Source organism: Carassius gibelio, chromosome A16 (genome assembly GCF_023724105.1).
Source record: "Carassius gibelio isolate Cgi1373 ecotype wild population from Czech Republic chromosome A16, carGib1.2-hapl.c, whole genome shotgun sequence".
In the NCBI taxonomy this organism is placed as follows: Eukaryota; Metazoa; Chordata; class Actinopteri; order Cypriniformes; family Cyprinidae; genus Carassius; species Carassius gibelio.
Genome location: NC_068386.1, coordinates 29,691,831 through 29,709,568, shown reverse-complemented (window position 1 = coordinate 29,709,568; position 17,738 = coordinate 29,691,831). Strand labels below are relative to the sequence as shown.

Sequence of the window (17,738 nt, the reverse complement as noted above, 5' to 3'; positions counted from 1 at the left end):
AAACTTCTCCAATCTGCAAAGAAGAGGGGATTCGCTTTACTGAAGATCTGACTCAAGAGGATTGGCGTTCCAGACAGGCTCTCTGGCCCAAAATCGACCAAGCTAGAAAGGAAGGAAAGGCTGCAGGCTTCAGGGGCCCGTTTGGATTCATCGAAGGCAAGCGTATTATGGAGGACACTTAAGTTAGGGGCTGAGACTAAAGCTTAAATGAATACGTAGTGGACAGATCAGGTGATGGGACTTCTACCTCAACGTTTTTATTCCACCTCCCTACATTTTTTTTTTTTTTTTCCTTCACAAAAAGTTCATTTGTTCATGTGTTCTGTATTTCAGTTAAATACTGACTTTTCTTTTATTTCCTTTAATACAAGGGGACTTAAAGACTCCGTTAAGCGAAAAGCTATCTTTTTGTTTTGTAAAGGGCAACAAGCTCATTGCACCTTTCTTCAAGAGACTCACTCTGATATATCTGATGTTAAGTTTTGGTCACAACAATGGGGAGATAAAATTCTCTTCAGTCATGGGACAAATCGGTCGGCTGGAGTTGCCATATGTTTCAATAGATGCCCTGGTAAGATTCTGGGTGAAAAAGCAGACAAGGAGGGACATTGGGTAACCTGTGTTTTGGAAATTGATACTAATCTCGTTATTCTAATTAACATATATGGTTATAACAACGATAACAAAAATAAAAATTTGTTACATCAGATATCAGAAGTAATCATAGAACTAAAAGCAAAATTCCCCACAGATCATATTATTGTTGGAGGGGATTTCAATTTAGCTCCTGATGAGTGGATGGATAGATGGCCTTCCAAGTTATTGAGAGAACATAGAAACACAATTTTGGAAGCTTTTGCTAATAATAACCAATTGATAGACATCTGGAGAAGTTTACATAGTGCGGTGAAACAGTTTACCTGGCATAAACCTAATGGTCAAAACAAATCACGTATTGATTATTGGTTGATATCAAACTCAATATCAGATAATGTCACAGAAACAGAAATTGCTAACTGTCCTTTAAGTGATCATTGTATTATTAACCTGAAAATTGGAAACCGTAATAAAATTAACAAACCGAAAGATTATTGGAAATTTAACTCTCAGTTACTAAAAAACTCAGAGTTTTGTCGTTCCATTAAAAAAATTATTTTTGATATTAAAAATGATAATACATTAGACACATCTATACTAAAATGGGAATTTCTGAAATTTAGTATTAGAAAGCATTCAATAACGTTTGGTAAAAAAGTGAATAAAGAAAAGAAAGCACAAGAGGCAATAGTGGTTAAAGAACTCATGACACTTTATAGTAAATCAGATTGGAGTGAAGAGGACAAAGAAAGAATAAGTAATTTGCAATCCAAATTGGATAGAATGTATATAGATAAAGCTGAAGGTGCATATATTAGATCCAGGGCCCGGTGGATTGAAGAGGGAGAAAAGAATACTGCATACTTCTGCAAATTAGAAAAACGCAGACAAGAATATAATTCGATTTGTAGTCTAACGGTTGATGGAGAGGAATGTACAGAACCCAAACACATTGAAAAAGAAGTTTTCAGTTTTTATAGGAATCTTTATAAATCTTCCTACTCAGATCAAGATGCCTCATCTTTTTTTGATAAAATTAACAACTTGATTCCTATTATTGATGAAAATTTTAAAGAAGTTTGTGATGAGGAACTAAAAATGGTAGAGTTTGACTATGCTATAAAAAAAATGGCGTCTGATCGTTCGCCAGGAGCAGACGGTATTACAACTAACTTCTATAAACACTTTTGGGAAGATTTAAAGCACCTATTGTTTCAGGCTATAAATGAATGTATTAATCAAAAAGAACTGATGGAAACGATGAAACAAGGAATAATAAAACTGATTCCAAAACCTGGAAAAGATAAGAAAATATTAAATAATTTAAGACCTATTACACTGTTGAATACAGACTACAAGATTCTAACAACAGTTTTGGCAGAAAGATTAAAGACGGGTATATCTAAATTAATCAGCCCAACACAATCTGGTTTTCTTAAAGGAAGATCCATCCATAATAACATCCGCCTGGTCCTGGATCTTATCGATTATAATTATTTAATTAAGGAAGATGGTTTTATCTTTTTTTTGGATTTCCATAAAGCATTCGATTCAGTGGAACATTTATTTATTGTTAACACCCTGAGACACTTTGGCTTTGGAAATAAGTTTCTTGATATGATCACTATGTTACATACAGATATTAATAGCTGTGTTTCCCTCTCAGAAGGTACATGTCCTAGATTTAAGGTTGAACGGGGAATAAGACAGGGCTGTAGTATTTCTCCTCTTTTATTCATTGCAGTGACTGAACTACTAGCAATTGCGGTTAAAAATTCAAATATTAAAGGTTTAGAGATAAACAACCATAAGTTACTCATAAGTCAGCTCGCTGACGATACAACTCTGTTTTTACAAAATAAGGAACAAATACCAGTGGCTGTAAAGGTAATAGAGCGGTTTTCACAAGCATCGGGCCCATATCTGAATCTGAGTAAATGTGAACTGATGAGCATTCATAACTGCGCTGAATCCTCACTATATAATATACCAGTCAAAAATGACATTAGATATCTAGGTATTTGGATTACCAAATCATCAGAAACAAGTGATAAAAAGAATATCCAAGATAATATTGATAAATGTGGAAAAATACTAAACAGTTGGCTACAAAGAGATTTAACATTATTTGGAAGAACGATGTTGACCAAGATTGAATCTATTTCCAGACTGATATATCCATCCTACTCTCTTGCTATTTCTCCAAAGTTAATTAAAGAAATTAATAGAATAAATTTTAATTTTATTTGGAAAAATAAACATCACTATATAAGAAAAGGGGATCTGTTAAAAAATTATGAGGAAGGTGGTATAAAAGCAATCGACTTTGAAATTATGAATGGAATATTGAAAATTAAATGGCTCCAATCTTTTTTGAGGAATGGTGAAGAGATATGGTTCTCCTTACCGGCATATATCTTTGATAAAGTGGGAGGTATTAAATTTTTATTAACATGTGACTTTGAAATATCTAAATTGCCTATAAAACTTTCAACTTTTCATCAGCAGATTTTGTTACAGTGGAAACTGATGTTTAAACATAACTTCAGTCCCCACAATGTTCCATTATGGAACAACAGAGTTATATTGTGTAGAAGGAAATCTATGTTTCTGAAAGACTGGTGGGAAAAGCAAATATGGTCAATTGTTCACATATTGGATGAAAATGGTAATATTCTTGAATTGGAGGAATTTAATTCTAAATATAATATTAACTGCTCAATTGTGGATTACAACAAAGTAATACAGAACATTCCAAAGGTCCTTATTCAAGCAATTAAGAATAATTTTTTAAACATTGCATCACCAAGACTACACAAAATTAAAATCGATTATGTGGACCTGGTAGATACAAAATGTAATAATAAATTCCTTAAGCAAACTTTTGTTAACATTTTGTACCCGGGTAGAACAAAAAGCACTCTATTCTTTCTTGGTTATAACAAATCTGAAATATCTTCAATTAGAACAAAATTCCTAAAATATCCAATTCCTCCTAAATTTAAGGAAGTACATTTTAAAACTATAAATAATATATATCCCTCTAATGAATTTTTAAAGAAAAGATTCAATTTTGAGGTAGCCAATTGTCATATCTGCAACATTAATGTTGAAACAACAGAACACCTGTTTTATGAATGTCAACCGGTTCAGAATTTATGGAAATCTCTTCACAACCTGTTGTCCTCCAGATCTATAAACATAGATTTCTTTTCATATCAAAACATTCAGATGGGTGTAATTCTACAAAATAAAAATGATGAATTTTTGGTCAATAATCTAATTATAGCAACAAAATATTATATCGTCGCTGCCCGATGAAACTCACGTATGTCCAAAACGGTTACTTTTCAGGAAGTGAAAAAAACACTGTATTTCAAAAGCAGTTGAATGTAGCGTTGTCATACTTGGTACGGCATCTTTACATGTAACCATATTCTTGCCAGTGTAATGATATAATCCACATTTGACCAAAATTGAGTTTAAATGGACATACGTGCATATTTTACAGTAATGGTGGTCGATACGCGTTCTTCCTATCATTAATTAGAATGGCCAAGTCACGTTTCATATTGACAGATGAATACGCTCGGTTTATTAAATAGCCTACGTCTTAGTTTATTAAATACGCTTAGTTTATTTAATATTAATTATAAATTTATTAAATGTCTCTTGCAAACTATGAAGTGACAATGAATCAATACACTGACTAGGGGTGTGCCGGTTTCAGAATTGGTGATGACAGTTATGACGTGAGTCAAATGTGACGGTTCATAACATAACCGTCGGGGGGGGGGGGGGGGGCATAGCGTGTTTCATTTTGTTTCATATTGTCTCGCCACCACGCTAGTGGATCTGCCGTAGAGTCAATTGGTTGATCTTGGAGATAGCGGGTTAACTCCGTTTCAGCGCGCGCTCTGATCGGTAAAGGGGCAGAGATTTCAGACCTCCGTTTATTAAGGAGATCTGTCACAAAACTCATCATCCGAGCCAAAGTTTTTTTTAGCAAATTTCAAAGCCGCACCCGCCCGCCATCCGCTGATTGTTTTGCGGTCTATGCTTTGCTGATGCGAGCCGCAAAAAAAAAAAAAAGCAATTGTCTGTTCTGGAAAGGATGCAGCAAAAACATTTAATGCTAGAGTATGAGGCATAGGCCTACGCTGAATTTCATTTACAATGAGATGCGCTCTAGTTCACAGTGCTTCCATGTCACGGTTATCATTGTCTGCTATATTTGCTTTTTATTTATTAAAATACATGCAATTGGTTGATGAAACATCTATTAAAATTAAGATAAAATTTGTTCAAAACTAAATTAGTTTTTAAGAAAGGTTTTCTACAAAGCAAAATTTAATGAAGTGGTAAATATCATGTCTGACGATTTACAAAACTTCATTAAGTGGTAAAAACCATGTCTCCCGATATATTGCGCATCTGATGATCCTATCTAAAAAATGAAAATAATTTTTGATAAAAAATGTTTGTAAAAAATATTTTAGTGACACGGTTTTGGCGGTTATAAAGTTCTAATGACGGTGTTCAACTCACGGTTATATACTAACCGTCACACCCCTAACACTGACATGGTAATGCTAGACAGATACTTTGTTTGCACAGTCCTACCGTAATTTTGTCACTCCTAGACGTACGTCTGGCGTCAGGGGGGAAACGTTTACCTCGATGAAGGAAAGTCATTGTCTCACCAGGCTATGTTTATTTACTTTACCTCACGGTGTTATTCGGCTATCCAGTGCTGAGCTTCGATGAAACTTTACGAGACCGGCGAGATGCTTCCACAGGGCGGGAGATACGCGGCGTGATTGACAGCTTTGACACCAAATGGATATACGTGAAAATCAGATGACATGATTTCACAACTTTTCATTGGCCATTTAGATATGTGAAGCATACTGTATACGGAAATGAACCTGGACATTCAATCCGTCAAAAAATCTCAAAATCGGCAAAATGGACATACGTGGTTTTCATAGGACAGCGACGATATACATAAATGTCGATTTGCTAAGTCCTCCCCCACATGGTCTGCACTTAAAAATGAACTTTTGCTGTTCCAAAACTGTCTCATAAAGGTTGTGAATGCCCATGCTAAAAAATTGCATAAACATTTAATAACACTTCAGATATGCTGAGTCCTTTTTATATTGTTTGTCTTATTTTATTTATTTTGTTTTAGCTTATTTTTTATTGTTTTTGTTTTTCAATATAGTTTGTTCTCCCTTGTCATGTGAAAAGCAGAAAATGTTTTCTCAGATGATTTGCTGGAGGTGTGATTCTTAGTTTATGATACAATAAGATTTATATTGTACATTTTGAGGATTGTAATATTCTTTATTTTTTCTTTTTTTGTGAGATATTTGCATTGTTTATTGTGATAAGAAAAGAAACAATAAAAAAAAAAAAAAAAAAAAAAAAAAAAAAAAATTTTCCTGTGTCGGCCATTTTAGGCGTCGGCCATTTTGAATTATGATTTAAAATGCTGTATTTTTTGAACGCAGCATCGTATCGTTTCGCAAATAATTACAAAAATATTCGGCTCCATGCCCTGAAGGTACTCAAAAAGTTTGGTGGCAGCGCCACCTTGTGGCCAATAGTTATAATGAAATATCACATAAATGCTAATAACTTTTGAATAAATTAGTCTATTAAAATTAAAATGGTCTCGCTATATTCTGTGGGTCATGCCGAGAGTATTGATACCAATAATGTGAAAATTGGCCTTACTTCCTGTCCGCCATTTTGCTTAATGTTGAAAACCTACTTTTTCGAACTCCTCCTAGACCGTTAGCCCAATTTTCACCAAATTTGACGTGAATCATCTTCAGACCATGCTGGCAAAAAGTTATGGATTTTGTGTCGATATACGTAACGGTTCTCATTTAGCGCATCAACGAATTTGCTGGAAGGGTGCCAAAATGCATTTGAGGCTGTATCTCTGCAACACTTTGACATATTTGCACCAAACTTTGTATGTGTCATCGCCACCTCACACTGACCATGCCACATAAATTTGGTAACAGCGCCACCTATTGGTCAAGAGTAATAAACCATTCATTAACCATGAGTAATTACACTTTTTAAAATGCTAATAACTTTTTAATGCATTAGCCTATTTGAAGGAAACTGGGCTCAAAATATTCCCTGGCTTATGCCGATAACATAGATACCAAATATACCACGGTAAGCTGAACTTCCGGTCCGCCATTTTGATTTATGTTGAAAACATACTTTTTCGAACTCCTGATCAACCGTATGTCCGATTTTCACCAAATTCGAATCAAATGATCTTCAGACTATACTGATTCAAAGTTATGGATTTTGAGTCGATAGACAAAACCGTTTTCGCATACCACATCGACGAATTTGAGGCACAATGAGAAAATGACACTTGAGGCTGTATCCCTGGAATGCTTTGGCATATTGACACCAAACTTTGTGTGTGTCATTGAAATGTCACACAGAGTACACCAAATTGATTTTATAACAGTGTCACCTATTGGTCAAGCTTGATAAACCAAGTAATCATGCTACTAGAGGTGGTATTGGTGTTTTTTTTTTTTTTTGCCATTTCAAATACAATAATTCCAAAATTGCTGTTATTGCTCATTAATGTATTTGGTGTGATGCTTTATGCGATGCTTAGCTACTACATTTGCCGTTGGAGTGCTTGGCCCCGTAATTGCTGCTTGCAGCTATATTTCTTCCTCTTCTTCTTCCACCCCAAGCCCATAGAACCGATTGCGGGAAAGTTGTATAATTTGGCACACTAATAGAGGACTGTCTGAACATTAACCGTAGCAAATTTGAAGTCTCTAACTCAAACTCTCTAGCGCCACCAATTGTCTAAACTTTCAAAAACTTGATGCTAATAACTCTTGAACCGTAAGCCACAAAATGAAAATTCTTTTTTCCTGTGATTCCTTGGCTCATGCCGAGTCGAATGGACACCGAAATTCAAAAATCGCAAGGCTTAGTTTTTTCGCTATCGTCAATTGTTCGTAAAACCTACTTTTTCGAACTCGTCCTAGGCCGTTGCACCGATTGTCACGAAAATTGAATCAGACAATCTTCAGACCATGCTGGCAAAAAGTTATGGAATTCAAGTTGATTTCTCAAACCGTTTCCGAATAGCTCATGAACGAATTCTTCGAAAAGAACGCAAACGTGAACGTGAGGCTATATCTCCGCAACGGTTTGGCTTATTGAGACCAATCTTGGTGGGTCTTATAACAACCATTCCCTGGGACTACCTGCAGTGTTTCGGCGCTGTGCCCCCTAGTGGTCAGGAGATATGAAAAATGCATGTTTTTGCTCATAACTTCTGAACGGTTTTGCCAAAAATCACAAAAGTGGTGTCTTTAGATTCAGTGCATCATTCCGAGTCGAATGATACCGAATTTTCCCAATTCGGCCATTTTGGGCGTCGGCCATTTTGAATTTAGTTGTAAATTGCTGTATCTTAAGAATGAAGTTCCGTATCGTTTCGCAAATAATTACAAAAATGTCCGGCTCCATGCCCTGAATGTACACAAAAAAATTGGGGGCAGCGCCACCTTGTGGTCAATAGTTATAACGATTTTTCGAAAAATGCTAATAACTTTTGCATACATTAGCCTATTGTAACAAAACTGATGTTGATAGATTCCTTGGGTCATGCCGAGAACACCGATACCCCATTTGTCAATTTTGGCAAAATTTCCTGTCCGCCATTTTGATTCATGTTGAAAACCTACTTTTTCGAACTCCTCCTAGACCGTTGCTCAGATTTTCACCAAATTTGATTTGGATCATCTTCAGACCATGCTGGCAAAAAGTTATGGAATTTGTGTCGATACACGTAACCGTTTTCAATTAGCGTACCAACGAATTTGCTGGAAAGATGCCAAACTGCATCTGAGGCTGTATCTCTGCAAAGGTTGGAGATATTTACACAAAACTTAATATGTGACATTGTCACATCACATTGACCACGCCACATCATTTTGGTCACAGCGCCACCTATTGGTCAAGAGTAATAAACCAATCAATAACCGCTAATTATTACATTTCCAATAATGCTAAGAACTTTTGATTGCATTAGCCTATTATCATGAAACATGTCTCAAAATGTTCCTTGGGACATGCCGACAACATACATACCAATTATGTCATATTAAGCAAAACTTCCTGTCCGCCATTTTGATTCATGTTGAAAACCTTTTTTTTTAAACTCATCCTCAACCGTTTGTCTGATTTTCACCAAAATTGAATCAGATCATCTTCAGACTGTGCTGACAAAAAGTTATGGATTTCGTGTCAATAGACGAAACCGTTTTTGTACAGCGCTGCTTCAGATGTCAGGCATCTTCACAAAATGAGTCTGAGGCTATATCTCTGCAAAGCTTTGTTGTAATTAAGCCAAACTTGTGTGTTCCATTGTCTAACATGGAGAATAGGCTCACAGACACTCACACACAGAAATGAAATGGTTCAACTATTATATGAATAATCAATAAGCATGATTACACACACACACACAGAGAGAAGTACATGCCCACACATTTTGTTGTATGTAGATATTTGAAATAAATTATAGGTGACACACAACTCACAGAAAGACTTCTTTTCTTACATTTCTATGTCAGGTTTCATTGCATTCATATTCTGACATAATAGTTAACATTTGATAGACATGTATGAATAAATTGTTGAACTTTCACTCAATGTGATCTTAAATGCTTGAACAGTAATATTAAATAATAGTAATATATATTTTTCTAGATGAATCAATCATCGAGACAATGAACTGTAATGTTTTAGTCTTTAGTGAGCCCATTAGTGGTCTTCCAGTGACATCTAGTGGTCGTAAATGCAATTTATCATACAACACTGTCTCTTTAACCTTTATAACTGTTATATGTTGTCTCAATTTCATTCCAAAGAAGCATACGCAATTTATGTATAATTTCACAGTCTAGATAATAGTACTGCACTGATTTTAAATAACCTAGATATGGCTGACAGTAAAAGAATAGAACAGAATTACAGACACACACAAACATGAAATGTTTAAACTACTATATTAATACTCAATAAGCATGCTTAAACCCACACACAGATGCACACATTTTGTTATATATATAGATAATTAAAATAAATGATGGGTGATAAAACCTATTGCAAGTCTTCTGTTTTTATGGGCTTCTATGTCATTTTTCAGGTTTCATTGCAATCATAATCTGGCATAATTATAAACATTAGATATATCTGTATGAATAAATTGGTAAACTTTGACTCAATGTGATCTGAAATGCTTGAACAGTAATATTAAATAATAGTAATATACATTTTTTCTAGATGAATCCCTCAACAAGCCCATAAACTGTAATGTTTTAGTCTTTAGTGAGCTCATTAGTGGTCTTCCGGTGACATCTAGTGGTTATAATTGCAATTTTTTATTCAACACTGGGTTTTGAAGCTTTATAAATATTACAGTGTTCTTTTTTACCTAATCTCTGTTAAATTTTGCATGATTGTTTAGAAAAAAAACAGATCTAATGCATGTGTGATTATATTACCCCTTTTTTTTTTGCAGTTTAATGCCATTCACAACAGAAATCTTTTGTTTTTTAGACCATTTTAACTGTTATAGCACCAGCTATTTTCTGATCTTAATGAAACTTTGCATGCTTGGTGGGTCATCTTTCACATGTTATAACCAAGTTTCATAAAGTTTTGAGTTTTTGTTTCAGTTTTATAGGCTTTAGGTTACATGTGGCTACGGCCCTTTCCTAAATGACCTCTTATAGCTAACCAAAGGACAAAATGCAACATATTTTTGAAAATTATTGATCTAGAGAGTCCAGAGAATATTATTGCAGTGGTTTGATCAAGACTGAACAAAAAACCAGGTGACCCAAAACATTCAAATTCGTGGACCAATTTTACGAAAAAGGCTATAACTCGGGAACAAAATGAGATATCTTCACCAAACTCAGAACTCATATGCATGAACAAAAACTTTAGTCAAATTATTATTTTTTTTTCCATATCTGCCACTTGGTGGCGCTACAGGATGAAAAAAAATCAAATGGCTATAACTAAGCAACCGTTGATCCAATCAACTTGAAAATTGATATGGCCCAATGTGGCACAAGTGCTCTATGAGGAATTTCACTTATCTTAAAAAACATGGCCGCCATTGGCCAAACAACTTTAAGCACCTATTTGACAAGGTTAATGGAAGTCGATCGGAACGAAACTCGTTGGGCATGTTCGACTCATTGCCCTAAAGGTCTGTAAGTATTTTGAAAGAAATTGCCCACAACATTGTCACCTCCCACAGAATGCAACAAAGCGATTTGATTACAGCGCCACCTATTTTCCAAAAATGATAATGCATCATTTTACTGGAGTTTTACTGGCTGTTTCAATTACACTCTTCCAATAATTGCTTTTCTTACTCGTTGCATTTGGTCTGATGCTCCATGCCATGCTTAGCTCCTCGCTGTGGAACTTTTATTAACGATTTTCAGCCATTTCAATTACAATCATGCAATTATTAATTTCATTATTCATTGTTGCATTTGGTCTGATGCTACATATGCTTAGCTCCTGATGTTGCCGCTGGAATGCTTGGCCCCGTGATTGCTGCTTGCAGCTATATTTAGGGGCCAAGCACCGAAGGTGCGAAGGCACCTATTGTGTTTGTTGGCGTTATTAGGGGCCAAGCACCGAAGGTGCGTAGGCACCTATTGTAATCGTTGGCGTTATTATTATTAGGGGCCAAGCACCGAAGGTGCGAAGGCACCTATTGTGTTTGTTGGCGTTATTAGGGGCCAAGCACCGAAGGTGCGTAGGCACCTATTGTTTTCGTTGGCGTTATTATTCTTCTTCTTCTTCTTCTTCTTCTTCCGCCGCAAGTCTATGGCAGCCCATAGAACCGTTTGCGGGAAAGTTGTATAATTTGGCACACTGATAGAGGACAGTCCCAACATTAACTATAGCAAATTTGAAGCCTCTAACTCCTACTCTCTAGCGCCACCACTTGTCCAAACTTTCAATGTTTGTATGCTAATAACTTTTGAACCGTAAGCCATGGCTATTTAAAATTATTTAAATATGTTTCAGAAAAAAGATATTTACGTGTTCCTCCATGTGCTTCTCTTACGTGCTTGTTTACATCAGAGCACACAGAGTCTTTTAAGCAGCATACAGCAGTGTTGTGCATTTTGACCAGTTGATGGGAATAGTATTCTTAAAATGCATTCCAAATTCAGAATAATTTGTAATATAATTATTCTTGTTATCTAGAAGTGCCCCCGATAACAATATCGTGCATATTCATTACCGTGGTATATTGCTTTATCGAATACCAGCACAAGTCTATCCAGAAGTCATAGATCCTCTTCTGACAATAATTAATTCCTCATTGTCATTAGGATATGTCCCCAAAACCTTCAAACTGGCGGTTATTAAGCCTCTCATCAAAAACCACAACTTGACCCCAAAGAACTAGTTTATTATAGACTGATCTCGAATCTCCCTTTTCTGTCCAAGATACTAAAAAAGGTAGTATCCTCACAATTATATTCCCTCTTAGAGACAAATGGTATCTGTGAGGATTTCCAGTCAGGATTTAGACCGTATCATAGTACTGAGATTGCTTTCCTTAGTTACAAATGACCTGCTCTTATCATCTGATTATGGTTGTATCTCTCTATTAGTTCTATTGGATCTTAGTGCTGCATTTGACACTATTGACCACAACATTCTTTTGCATAGACTTGAACACTTTGTTGGCATAAATGGAAGTGCATTAGCATGGTTTAAATTGTACTTTTATGACCGCCATCAATTCGTAGCAGTGAATTAAGAGGTATCATATCGATCACAAGTGCAGTATGGAGTACCTCAAGGCTCAGTACTCTTCAGCCGCTACTCTTCACGCTTTATATATTAAGAAGCAAACACTCCCTTGAAGAAGGAGGCCAAGTTCTACAGCCGGTACTTCATCGTTCGGACAGAAGAATGAAGGTTTGAGTCCCATTTTAGATCTGTGTTAATTGAACCACTCAGTCATGCGACTGAAGTTCAGAATGGGAACCGGGAAATGGAGACTTCACCCCAAGGTGGTAAAGCAGATATGGAGAGTTTTTAGCCAGGCTCAGGTGGACCTGTTTGTGACTCAGGAGCAGAGATGTATAGTAACGAAGTAGAACTACTTCACTACTGTACTTAAGTACTAAAAGGCGGTATCTGTACTTTACTAGAGTATTATTTTTTTCTCCTACTTCCACTTTTACTTCAGTACATATTTTCGCTGAGTTTAATACTTTTACTCCGATATTTTTTTTATGTGCTGCATCGTTACTCGTTACAATTATAAAAATGTTACGAATCATTCCATTACAAACCACTGCCAGAACTGTAGATGGCAGGTTTGATGAAGCTGGCACATCATTGAGCGAATCAAGCGATTAAGAAGAATGCGCGTGCTGACTGAACTGCTGTGAAGAGAGAAATGAACACCGAGCCGAGCCAGATAATGACTCGTTCACGAGTCAAGAACCGGTTGCATCGGTTCTCGGATGACCAGTAATGTTAGTTCTTTCTGACAGTTCGATTCAATAAACCAGTTGTCTGACAGAAACGGTTCTTGACTCGTGAACGAGTCATTATCTGGCTCAGCTCGGTGTTCATCTTCAGCTCTCTCTTCACAGCAGTTCAGTCAGTGACTCAGTGTACTGTTTGAGTCAATGAATTACTCCGGGATATTGGTTTGTTTTAACTCAGAGGGAGTGTCAGACACATTAAACAAGTTAACATCTTAATTCATCTGTGGATTAATGCGTATTGGAGACGCGAACCGTTTAAAACGATTCAGTTCAATTTGGTGAACTGTTTCAAAAAGATCCGATTACATCGAGTGATTCGTTCGCGAACCGGATATCACAAACTGCTTTGTTTTGAACTGTCTTACAACAGACACGGAAGAGAAGACCATGCTGAATAAAGTCGTAGTTTTTGCTATTTTTTTTACCAAAATGTATTTTCAATGCTTCAAAAAATTCTAAATGACCCTCTGATGTCTTACGGGTTTGAAACAACATGAGGGTAAGTTATTAATGACATAATTTTGCAAATTGGGCTAACTAACCCTAGTAACCGTTTTTTGTTTACAAGAAGTTACAGTCAAAGGAATTGTGATTTGTCCTTTAGGTTAATCATTTGAAATAGTAAAAACAATATGTTCAAACTTTTGACTACTTTCTTTAATAGCTACATAACACAATACTTCTACTTTTACTTTCAGTACTTGAGTAGTACATTTTAAAATAGACTACTTGCAATACTTAAGTACAAAAAAATTTGAATACTTTAGTACTTCTACTTAAGTGTGGTGCTTAAAGAGCACTTCAACTTCTACTCAAGTCACTTTTTTGATAGAGCACTTGTACTTTTACTCAAGTATGGGTCTCTAGTACTTTATACATCTCTGCTCAGGAGACATTGCACTGTCCCCTCTGGTTCTCTCTGAATCGTCCAGCTCCACAGGGAGCTCTGCTCTCAGGAGTTCTGGAGAGAGTTCACCATGAGAGGGCTGTCTGCTGCTAGTGTCCCTGTTCTGGCTGCACCGAGTATGGTTCTGGGACCTGGTGTCCCTTCTCGAAGGCTTTCCATGGGAAATTCCCATCAGGAAGGACCTCCTCTTCCAAGTGGGAGGAACCATAGTCCACCCTTGCCCGGTGCTGTGGAAGTTATGGATGTGGCCCCTGAGGGGTCAACAAAGTTGTTGAGACCATCCTCCAATCCAGAGCTCCCTCTACGAGGATACTGTACATTTTGAAGTTGAAGATTTCTCAAGATTCTCTACAGGGTTGACCCACTCAACTTTGAAGGTCTACATGGTGGCCACTCCTGGTTCTACTTGTATAATAAAATGTAAAAAAATTAAGGTTTTGTTAGCCCATTTCCACTATATAAAGTTACCTTTATGGAATGCAGCAGCTATTTGCAGTGTAAGTAGCATATTTAGATGATATTTACACTAATTGAGAATAGAAAGTATTTTATGAATGCACTGTTTACACGAAGTGAAAATAGCAATAAATTAAATTGAATTTTATGTGACAAGATATTGTTTGCTCCCCACTCATCACCCATGGCAATGCTAATCTTGAGGACACCTAGTGATCCCAGCTGATGTCAATGAGGGGGATCACTTAGAGGGGGATATAAACGCCAACAGAGTAGTATGGGTTCTCAATGGGTGCATGGCCAACTTCTGTGTCTCTTCTTTATCTAGAAAGAGATTGACTTCCCCAAGTGAGCGTGGATTCTCCATCTAGTTGGCTAAATTCCCCCCTCTCTCCACTGAGCAAGGAAGAACTGCTCTACTCACCACAGAATCCTTTATCTGCACTAGACACAGAGACTTCTCTGTGCACCTAACATTACACTGCTTGAAGGATAATGACAACTGCCTGGGTAGTGCTTCACTGCATTTCATGTCTGTTCTCCTCTTTCCCCATAGTGGAGTGTTATACTATGTATTTTCTTTACAATAATTATAAATAGTCGTTAGATATTATTTATAGGCTGTAGTCTATATAGTGGTAGATGTTTGCACCTAAGTTTTATTGTACATTCACAGAACGAAATAGTGTAATGTAGAATGTTAATTATTATATTCTTTAAAAATATTCAATGGATTGGGAAAATAAAGCCCTGACCTATACCTTTGACCCAGATATACTTAGTTATTACAACAGTGCAAAACACATCATTTTTACTTTTGTGTGTCCCAACTAGACACTGGTGAGTGTAATTATTGTAAACAGCCTATGTCAAAAAGGCTGGTTAGCTGCACTTAATGTCAACAGTGTTATTAAAATGGCACCATAATATGGGGTGATATATAATGTACTGTCCCATAGAAACTTCGTGAAAATATACTGGATATCAAAATTTGGTTTTCATTAGATCATTAGACCCTGCATTAAATCCCTTGGCTTGGCCTAATGGTTAGAGCGTCGGACTCCCAATCAAAGGGTTGTGAGTTAGAGTCTCGGGCCGGACAGAATTGTGGGTGGCGGTAGTGAATGAACAGCTCTCTCTCCACCTTCAATACCACGACTTAGGTGCCCTTGCGCAAGGCATCGAACCCCCAACTGCTCCCCGGGCGCCGCAGCATAAATGGCTGCCCACTGCTCCGGGTGTGTGCTCACAGTGTGTGTGTGTGTGTTCACTGCTCTGTGTGTGTGCATTTCGGATGGGTTAAATGCAGAGCACAAATTCTGAGTATGGGTCACCATACTTGGCTGAATGTCACTTTCACTTATTCAACTGTAACAACGCTTAAAAAGAAGCGGTGCCATATTTATTAAAGAGGAACTCACGCATTAAAAAGTAGTAAATACATATGTTTGTGTGCATATGACCAATTCCGTTGTGTTGTGCTAATTTCATTGTGTTGTGGCTTGTTTCCATTGTGTTGTGATAATTTTCAACAGATTTTCACTCTGTTGTGCACTACTGGGTCACCGTAGGTTACCACTTTTTACAGAGTACTAAGAGAGGATGACATGTTGTTTAAATAAATACATACATCTGACCACCAGCGGCCCTGGTATCACTTCTCTAAGGATCAACATGCTCACTTATTATTTTTTTATTATTACTGTTGTTATTATCAGGGCCCTAGCTGGGGTTTGCGGGGCCCCGGTGCAGGTTGTCCTAGTAGGCCCTGTTTGAAATAATTTAATTAGTATGTTCCTTCTATTTATTTATTTGTGCTGTTTACACAATGTTTAAAATTTGTAAAGTTTGTAGGTGTCCAGGTACAGAACCCAAATAATCAAATGTAAGACTGTGTCAGAACAAATTCTTCTGGATAATATCATAAACTTTCTTAGAAAGGTATGTAATGAATTACAATCAACCAAAAATTCTGTTAGTATGACAATATTAACACAACTATCAATACTTTGTTGACCAATTACCAGGGAATGCTTAATTTTATTCAGTGTGTGGTGTAAAAAGGTCACATTAGCAATTAAAGAAAAAATACTTACTCAAAATGTCTGAATACTTTTTGGCTTCAGTGGGGATAAATTATTGTTAAAACTACAAAGTAATTCAGTCAAGAGCAGTGAGTGGTTAACTTTCTTTCATTTGGATTAGCATTAAGGAAACCGACAGCAGATAGTAAATTGAGCGTGGCCACTTTAAGAGACAATTCATCATTATAATGATAGACATCCCATTTCTTTCTCCACTGTTTACTTTCACTCTAGACATAACCAACAGTTTTTTCGAGGATACTCTCCAAGAAGGGTATTTTGACACTATTTTGTATGTATTTGTCATCTCAAGAGCAAGAAGAAGCTAATTTCGGTGTTGAAACACTTTGAGACATGTCTCTCGGTGTGCACACAGAACACTGTGCACAGTAGTTGAATTAGGCTCTTTCACGTCTTTTTCTGTTTGCTTGTTTAAACTGCTAATTTTATTTGTTTGTTCATTGTTGAATGATGGACACATAACTCAGTTTAGTATAACTTTGATTCTTTACTGGAGAACTGAATATACTAATCACATGTAGTTTTTTTTAGACCAAGCACTTCCGTACGTGTCTTAACGTCCTCACTACGGAATACCCAAAAGTACAATTGCGAATCATATATAAATAAGAACATATAATCAATGTTCTAATTTCAGGTGAAGGAGAGCTAGGTTCGGTGTTGCTGTCTGTGAGACAATCTCTCTGCATGCACACCGAAGATGCCTGGGATTACTCAGTTGAGTGTTTCCGATCTTTTTGAATGCTTTAAATTCTTTTGAATGTTTAAATGGAAAGGGCTTAAAAACGTGTGAAATTATACGATTTTTTTGACAATGCGCAGCCCGTTAACTGTACCCCCCCCCCAGCCAGTGATGGTGCTACAACCAAGCTAGGCCCCATCAAAAATTTTAATAGCCCCAGTTTAGACCCATTTCTTTTTCTCTTAGCACCCCACATATTGGTCTAGAGAAAAAAGTAGAGAGGGTAGAGAAAAAAGTATTGCGCCGTCTCTGCCCCAACTAGTGATGGCCCTGGTTACTACTATGAATGTTATTATAATTTTTTTTATATATGAATG

At 36.6% G+C, this 17,738-nt stretch overlaps 1 protein-coding gene across 5 annotated transcripts in view; it reads right to left on the bottom strand.

The window, feature by feature from the left end:
* enpp2 (ectonucleotide pyrophosphatase/phosphodiesterase 2) overlaps positions 1 to 17,738 on the bottom strand; it is a 103,059-nt gene that overhangs the window by 49,520 nt on the left and 35,801 nt on the right. The window lies entirely within an intron of this gene.